We start from the raw sequence: 9,027 nt of genomic DNA on the forward strand, positions 1-9,027 counted from the left end.
GGGAAAACAAAATTAAGCAGTCATAAAAAAGGGAATTGCTGGCAGAAAATACTGGGGGGGGGGGAGGGGATCGGGAAAGGAAACTGAAATGTCTCCTTTTGTATTTTAAATAGGAAAAATATCCCAGAGCCTCATAGGCTCAGCGGTCTAAAGGTCAGTAGAAACAATAAGTAGTAAGCATTAAAAAAATAAATAATCTCATAGCGGGGAAAAAAGGGACATTTGTAAAAATAAGCAAAAGCAAGTTAAAGGGTAATTAGTGAGATAAATAATACTGAATTTAAAAAAAAATATTTCAGCTGACAGTAGAGGAACACAAATGTGTTTTTAGTGGAAGCTGACCAAAGATAACTAAAAATTGGTCCATGGGAGCATAATTGGCTTGATTGTCACAGCTATTTAAAGAAGAGTTTAGAGATTATGAAAGCAGTTGTGTGATACTGCTGAAAGGACTCATTAAAGCCAGCATTTCTGCAGGCTGCTAACAAGAGTTTCCTAGGAAAAGGTTTGATTAGAGTTTGTTCTTGAAAACCTCTTTGCACAGCTTTTGAAGACCAGTGTACACATGGTACCAGAGGAAAGCAGAATTAACTATCTCCACTCTTTTGCCACTGTTTCATTGAAACCTTAGTGAATCACAGTCTCTGTATAAAATCAATGCTCATTCTAATCCCCTGCAAGTCTCTCAAGTGTTACACAAACAAGGAGGATGACTCCAGACAAAAACAATTGTGCCTTGAGAAAATTCAAGCTGCATCATTTTTCACCAGGACAAATAAAGACCAGAAAAGATAACATACTATAAAAGTGTGTTATCTATTTTAGCACATGTCAAGGAATAATCTGTGTGATAGTAGTAATACTGAATGAAGTCAGGGCTAATCTTAAAATCATTATTGTTGTGCAGAATGATACACTAGCAAACATGTTTGGTTTGATTCAGAACATACCAGATGCTTGTTCAGACGAATCTTTGCAAAAATGTCTAGCATAATAAATTTTACAGCTTCAGCTTCTCAGGAGAACATGTTTTGAGCTAATGCCCTTGAATATTTGCTGGTTACTCTTGTAACTCTTCTTATTTCCTGGCTGTAGTCTCGTTAGTATGGGATGATGTTCTTTGAGTCTGTTTAATTCCAGCATGAGAGGGAACTTCTACCTGTTGTATATTGGCCCCATGGCAGAACACACTGGTTTTGGATGAGGCAAGTATCAAGGATATTTGAGTGGCAATTGGAAGGACCAGGTGGAAACCTCTGGCAAAGGAAGGTCTGCAGCAGTGCAGTGAACCCACAGAGCCTGAGCAGGAGACAGACAAAAGCTAGGGATGGAGAGAAGATCAATGCTGCCAGAGCTGATGCTTTAACATCACCTGAGTACCATTCAGTAATTTTCACTTTAACTGTGCTTTCTTACAACTGCAACACCGAGAATTTTTGCCAAAGCCTCACATTCTTAAGTGCATTTTAGCAGTGAAGAATCTAAACCTCATGAAAGCCACAATGGTACTGCTCATGGCAGAATGGGTATTATACCTGAATTTTTTAAACTGCAAATGGAACTAAACTTTTGTTAGTGTATCTTGTGATTTCCAAAAGTGATTATTTATTGCCTATCATATATTCCAACTTCATTTAAAAAATAACTCAAGTGGTAAAAACACATGGCCAGTTAACCATCTTACAGGTTGCAAAGTTGTCTTTGCAAAAGTTTATAGTTTATGCCCTCCACAAACATGACGAGTCAATCCCCAGAAGTTAAACGAACCACTTCCTCTGTGAATATACCAGCCCCTAGCCATCTGCAGAAGGCCTGAGAAAACAGAGCTAGTAGTATAACCCAGAAGGTCAATACACTGATTCTTTCAGACCTGCAATATTTTGGAGTTGGAGATAAAAGCCAGGATGTGAACTTTCTGAGGCTGTTGCTACTCTAGCTATAGCTGCACATTCATAAACTGTCTAAAGAATTCAGGATTATGTAAAGTCTTCAGCATTTCACACTTATTTGATATTTCCTAATTACAATTCTCCTCAGTGACAGGCTGATTGAAATTCCTATGATCCCTGTTGTAGTTGTTTTGCAGGCTTCCTTGATCTACAAAAACATTTCCTGTTCTGCTTTCTCATCCTCCCCCAGTGCCCAATAATGGCTTCCTATCATCGTTTTTTTACCATTTCTTTCACTTGAGTCCAAATGTTTTTTCACTGGTGACAGCTCTGTCTGTGATATTTCTTGCTTTAAAATTACATCACAACTTCTCACCAGCTGAAGGGCTTTTCTGTGTGCTGCTAAATGCTTTAGATACGATGTGTACTGTGATGCTTAAAAATTCTTGACTGCATCTGAATTTGACCAGAGCATGTGGTTCATTATATAGTTTTGTGATGCCACCACTTTCTTCTGCACACTCATGACATATGAGGGTTCTTCTTGCACACAAGATTCTCTCAGGACTAAAATTAACTCTCTATTACTACTACTTTTTCCCAAAAAACCTACTATGTTAGTATTCCAGCCCTGTTGCAGGAGCCATTCCACAAGTACAAGTTCTACATCTTACCCTTTTGTAATTTGTTTATGCAATTCATTTCTACAGCTGGGTTACAGACCATACAGCAAAAACCAAGGGAAAGACCAAGGCCATATAGCGCCAGTATGGCGGTTAGTTCAGTAAAGTCAAGTCGAAGGCAAGCCAAAAGAGAGGAATCTTAAGGAGGATCTTAAGTCTTTGTTATGTGGAATAAGGGAGGCAATGTATTCTGAGGAAGCTCTGGGAAACAAGTCTGAGTAACCTCTGTCTGTGCTCACCCTCTCTGTTGTGCTCTGACCCAAAAACTTGCCTGCAGTGACTGCTTCATCTATTCATCTCTGCTCTCTCTGCCTACTGGTATTAAAACATACTAGTCCCTTTTACAGCATTTGCTTCTTATTACCATCTTTTCTAGCTAGAAGGTTCATGAATATCCCCCAGCTACTATCATTGGCCCTGTCAACCTTACCAGCACCCCCAGCCTCTTGTGTTTTCTATGCCTTCCATTTTGGGTATCATAATTATACTACATTACAGCCCAAGGGATTTTCCCACTAACACTTAAGGGGGCTTTGGGCTCTCTGTGGTGCTTTACATTGCAAAAATGTGCAAGCCTGGTCTTTTTCCCTTCCCTGGAGGCCTTTGATGAAATGTTAATTTGTAGCATGGAACTGCACCCTTCTCTGAAATGGTGGGGGACTCCATCCTCTAGACCTACAGGCAATTCTGTTGGTGGGTCTCACTTCTCAAGTAAGAGTGCTCATCACTAACTCATATGCATTCTCGTCATAGTTGTCATTAATGTGTATGGCCACCAAATAAAAGGCATTTTTCTCTTTCACTTTGCTAAAACAAGGGCTGGTTTTACCTTGGGAGAGAAGCTACGACTTGGCTGCTTTTTAGTATGCTGCATGTCACTTAGAAGAAAATGGTGAAAACTTGGCCTCACCTTGCTCTGAGGATTATGTTGGTCCATCCTGAGCTGGAATGTCTTCCTACAGCTCTTGTCTTTGGAGGAATTAGTGGATGTAATATAGTTTAAGCAGGAGACAAGGGAGATGATATAGCAGGCAAAGTATCACTGCTTCTGTTGAAGGAAGGCTTAGAATAGAATATAGAACTTTTTCAGTTGGAGGGAAATACAATGATCATCTAGTCCAACTGCCTGACCAATTCAGGGTTGACCAAGTTAAAGCATGACATTAAGGGCATTATCCAAATGCCTCTTAAACACTGACAAGCACGGGGCATCGACTGTCTCTCCAGGAAGGCTGCTCCAGGGCTTGACTACCCTCTTGGTAAAGAAATATTTCCTAATGTCAGGTCTAAACCTTCCCTGGTGCAGCTTTGAACCATTCCCAAACATCCTGGCACTGGGTTCCAGAGAGAAGAGATGAGCACTTCTCTCTCCACTTTCCCTCCTCAGGAAGCTGTAAAGAGCAGTGAGGTCACCTCTCAGCCTCCTTCTCTCCAAACCACATGTCCTCAGCCACTCTTCAGAGGATGCACCTTCCAGCTCCTTCACAAGCTTTGTTTCCCTCCTTGGGATGCATTCAAGTACTTTTAAAGTAAATTTTTAAGTGGTGGGGCCCAGAACTGCACGCAGTACTTAGGATGAGGTAGCACCAGCACTAAATACAGAGGGATAATCACCCCTTTGGACTGGCTGGTTATGCTGGGTTCGATGTACCCCAGGATGCAGTTTGCCCATGTGGCTGTCCAGGCACATGGCTCACTCCTGCTCAGCCTCCTGTCAGCCACCACCCCCAGAGCCCTTTCTGCAGGGTTGCTCTCTAGCCACTCCTCTCCCAGTTTACATTTGTGTCTGCCATTACTCTCTCCTAGGTGTAGAATCTGGCATTTTGACTTGTTACATTTCATCCCATTAAGCAAAGACCAGTGCTCTAACCTGTCTGGATCCCTCAGCAAGTCCTCTTGTCACTCAAGACAGCCAACAGAACCTTCCAGTATAGTATCATCAGCAAACTTACTAACTGTGCGTTGAACTCCTGCATCCAGATCACTGACAAAAACCTGGAAAGGAACTGGCCCCAGAATAGAGCCCTGAGGAACACTGCTGGTGACTGGTTGCCAGCCACATGTAACCCTGTTCACAAGAGAAGTTGATTAAAAACAGGAAGCTTAGGACTGCACTCCTTCCCTGCCCTCAGAGTCTAATGAAGGCTTTAGGAAGACATGGTAGGGAGGGAAATACAATCATTAATGGGGTTGAACCCTATCCCGTGGAAAGCTGCAAAGAGAAAGATCATTGTTCTGGTTTAAAGCAGCTACTGAAAGTGTAGTCACTAAACTGCAGGGACTTATGTCCTGACATGTTCCCATTTGCCTTTGCAGCCCAACAGATGCAAAACGCCATGGTGAACTGGTTAACACTTTTTAGCAGCTTTCTGCTCAGTTTAAAAGACAGACCATTCCAATTTCCATCTTAGAGAGTCACAGGACTGAATGCCACAGTCCCAAGAAGCAGGTTGGATTAAGAGGAAAAGGGTGTAAGAAGGAAGGTTTCAAGGGTGTTCAAACACTTATCAGTAATAAGTATTACCTAAATGCTGATATTCTTGATACTCCCTCATATATAATCTCTCCTTAGCAACTGATGGAAGGAGGGGAAAGTCGTGATTTCCTTAAAGGGCTGTGCCATCTGTCAGCCCTACTCATCTTTCTTCAAACTTGTTTTCAGTTAGCTTCTTTTCTCCTTCTGATATTCACTATTCCCAGGCTTGGCTACAGTTGGATGATTGTAATGCTCAGCACAGATTATGAGATACAAGTAACAGTTCATTTAAAAAATACGAGGTATCTAATCAAGTGATATCCCATTGATGCAAATATTGAGAACTAGCCTTCCAGGAGGGGATGTGAAGCAAGGAAGATAACCAATACGACCCTCGCAGGTATTTCTGCAGGGACTGCAGCTAGTTTTCATCTTTAGAATGAACCTACTGATCCCAGATATCTTCTGTGGAAAAGCACCCAGATCTTAAGTTCATGTGTGTCAAAAGCTGCTGATAAACTTTGCAGACTTTTACCAGAGATAAGAAGATCATATTGCACAATGGCCATAAACTGTCCTAAGAAAGGTTTGGATTCCTATGAAAGGTGTGCATTACTGAACCTGGATTTATCAGATTTTTCTTAGACTCATAAATACAGTGGTTATACAATGCAATAAATATGATTCTTTTCTATTTAAATGTGATTATTTTACTGAGTAACATCTGGATTATATCTGCGGGAAGAAATTATGCAGATTTTTTATCCTGTGCCTGTTTTATTAAATTTAGTTTTGCATATACTTTTGAGGGACTTTTTAATTTTCTTTTTGCTGTCAGTAGGACTTTATTTTAAGGGTTTAATTTTTGGACTTCCCCCCTGCAGTCATTCTCTTCAACAGAGCACTAATATTCAAGAGGTTAAAATGACAAAAAGCACACATCTTTGCACAATCAGGATACTAAACCCAGCTGAGCAAAGCAGAGTGCAGATGCAAGACAGGAATAAAATATGCAGCAAACTCAGAAGGGAAAGAATAAAGGGGTCAGTATGGCAAGCAGTGAGAAACTAAACAAACACATTCAAAACACAGCCCATGAGGGAAGCAAACACGTACCAAATACAATGAAAGGAAAAGTCAGGCTCGGACCATCCCCACTCATTGGCAACACATGAAGAGAGTCAGCAAATGGAAAATGCACGGGTTTCTCTAAAAAGAAAGGCTTGATTTTTCAGAAGCACTTTTGAGGATGGGATTTTCTTCCCATGAAGCAGCAAACACTTTGTAAAAGTCAATCTCTTTGTAAAAGTCAAGCTGAATATTGGAATGTGGTTCAGTGTTTTGTCTTTTGGGGAAGTGTTCACCCCCACTAACTGGGGGTTAGTTGAAAAGAAGATGTTATAAATTATCTATGGAACTTGAAAATTTCTCTTTTTCATTCTTACTAACTGGGGGTTAATTGAAAAGAAGATGTTATAAATTTATGGAACTTGAAAATTTCTCTTTTTCATTCTGTCACGTGCTGGCAGGAAAGAAAAAGTAGCTTAATGTTGGGTTGGGAAAGCTGGAACAGGCAACATAAGAAACAGCTAATACATAATTCCTAATACATGGATGTTATACACATGGAGCAAAACCTGCCTATGTATGCACATGTGTATGTATGTCACTCAGACACCGAGGCAGGGGGCAGAAAGACCAGAGAAACCAACAGCTTAAGGGGTTTGGGCACATGTTCACACATGTTAGACCTCTGTCCCAAGCCCACCCACAACCGAGTCCTTTTAGTTCACTTTGCTGGGCTTGAAAAATCTGAGAGTCCTGGCATGTAGGAAAAAGCCAGTGGTTTGCTAAAGCTCTTAGGGGTTTGCTTTTTTAATCCTTTGTTAAATGTACTCACCACCCAGAATACATACTTCTTTATGTTTCACAAATTGAAAAAAAAAAATAAATAGCTAAGATGAGCTTGAAAAAAAAAAATAAATAGCTAAGATGAGCTTGCTGGCAAATTTAAATTATCTGTGTGTTGTCATAATTCTGCTAGCAAACAGCTTTTCAGAGAAAAGTAGCCAGGGCTCAGGGCTTTAAAGGACAAAAATAAAGCAGAAATAAGAGAGCAGGGAGCTACATTCTTCACCAACACCCAAGCACATATTGCTAGAGGTTATCACACAGAAACAACAGTGACATATTCTGAGCTCAGGAAAATCTCTCATATATCACATAGATGGAATTATAGATATATATAGAAATATGTGTAATTTTAAAGGATAATGAATAAATATATATGTGCTGTGTTCCATATTCCAGAAACTAGCAGATACTCAGAATGGGAAACTGAATAAAGCTATTTTTTTCACATCACTTTCATTCTTCTTCCATAATTTTCACATCCTGAATAACTTAATGGTCAAGCAACATAGGTCACCAACACAGCAAAAAGCTGAATTTCATGTGGTGAGGAAAAAAAAAATAAAAATCAGTGGCTGTAATACTATCAAGAGAATCAAAGGGTTTCACTTCCCTGAAGGAAATGCTGTCCACAGCCAGTTCTTACAGCATTTGAACTAGGGGAACTCCTGATGCAAAGGAGCCAAAGCTAAATGAAGTTCAAGTAAAGACCTATTTGCCAAGGGGTGGAAAGGTTTAAGTACAACAAACGCCTCAGCTTGACAACATATATTCTGCGAAGACTCAAACAGAAAGGGGCAATTACTGCCTGATGTTCCAGTTCTAATCTTAAATTATAGGATAGCTTCCTAATGAGGGGGAACATTGCTGGAGATAGCTGTGGTGGATGGAAGGGAAAACTGCTATAATTACAGATCCTTGCAATTCAGTGACAGAAGTTCCCAAACTCCGAGGGGAAACACCTTCATAATGTTTGTTTTGCAGAATCAAATAACATTCCCAATTTGCACTGGAATGGAAACATTCGAGTATGTCAGCCTTTAAATCAGACTGCAGCCCTACTTGGTGCATATTAGAAGCTAGACTAAATTGGCAGAGATGAGCTAGTATACTGGGATCCTAACTCAGATTGGGGGTACAATAATGATGGTCAACTAGAGAAATGCAAGTGATGTCAGTGGAGATCCAGGGAGAGAAAACAAATAAAGAAAACAAGGAGACAAGTCTCAGGTAGAACATCTGATATGGTGAGGTCAAAACAAACTTGTTTCCTTCTTCCAAGATCACTGCTAGCAGCAAGGGCGTTGAATGTTTCATACTTGTTCTTATTACACAGTGCACGATACTGGGAAGACCGAAAAAATTACTCTTGATTTAACAGGGATCTTTCACCTTTGTGAGCTACACAGTCAGAGGCATTGGTTTACAACATGTGGTCTATAGACCCCTAGGGTTCCACAGATGACTTCCAAGAGCTGCAAAAAAGGTAACTAAGGAACAAGCTGTTGTGTTGTCCCTATCCAAGGTCTGCATCTCTCCTGCAAAATTTATAGGGATCTACAAGTGAAGAAAGCTCAAAGCCACTGCTTTTACACTATTGCTACTACATGAGAAGAAATTGATGATATTTTTCCAATAATTGCTTCCATGAATGACTCATCTAGTAGCATGATACATAACTATATTTTCAGAGTAGCTCTTCTTCAGCCAGTAAAAAGAAAAAGACCTGGTCATGTAATGAGCAGCTGTTCAATGATTTGTGTTCTCCTGGTTGTTTAATGGAGCTTCAGACTTTACGGTGATGTATTCTTTTCTTTGAAGGAAGAATTGTTTATTCCCATGGTATTTATTTAATGGCATTTAATGTTATAAAATCTGAGTATTTCACAAATATTAATGTTTATTAAGTAAAACTCCAAGGTGAATGGATGAAAAATGGAGGGAAAGATAAATTAATTTTGGCATCCAGTTTGAGAGGGCTGGGTTTTTTTCTACAATAAAACCATAGCCCCCCTTTACTTTAGTTATATCTTTGATCACTCATCACCATATATAAAGTTTGCCTGGT

The sequence above is a fragment of the Chaetura pelagica genome, unplaced genomic scaffold (assembly GCF_000747805.2).
Source record: "Chaetura pelagica isolate M959 unplaced genomic scaffold, ChaPel_1.0 scaffold319, whole genome shotgun sequence".
Classification (NCBI taxonomy): Eukaryota; Metazoa; Chordata; class Aves; order Apodiformes; family Apodidae; genus Chaetura; species Chaetura pelagica.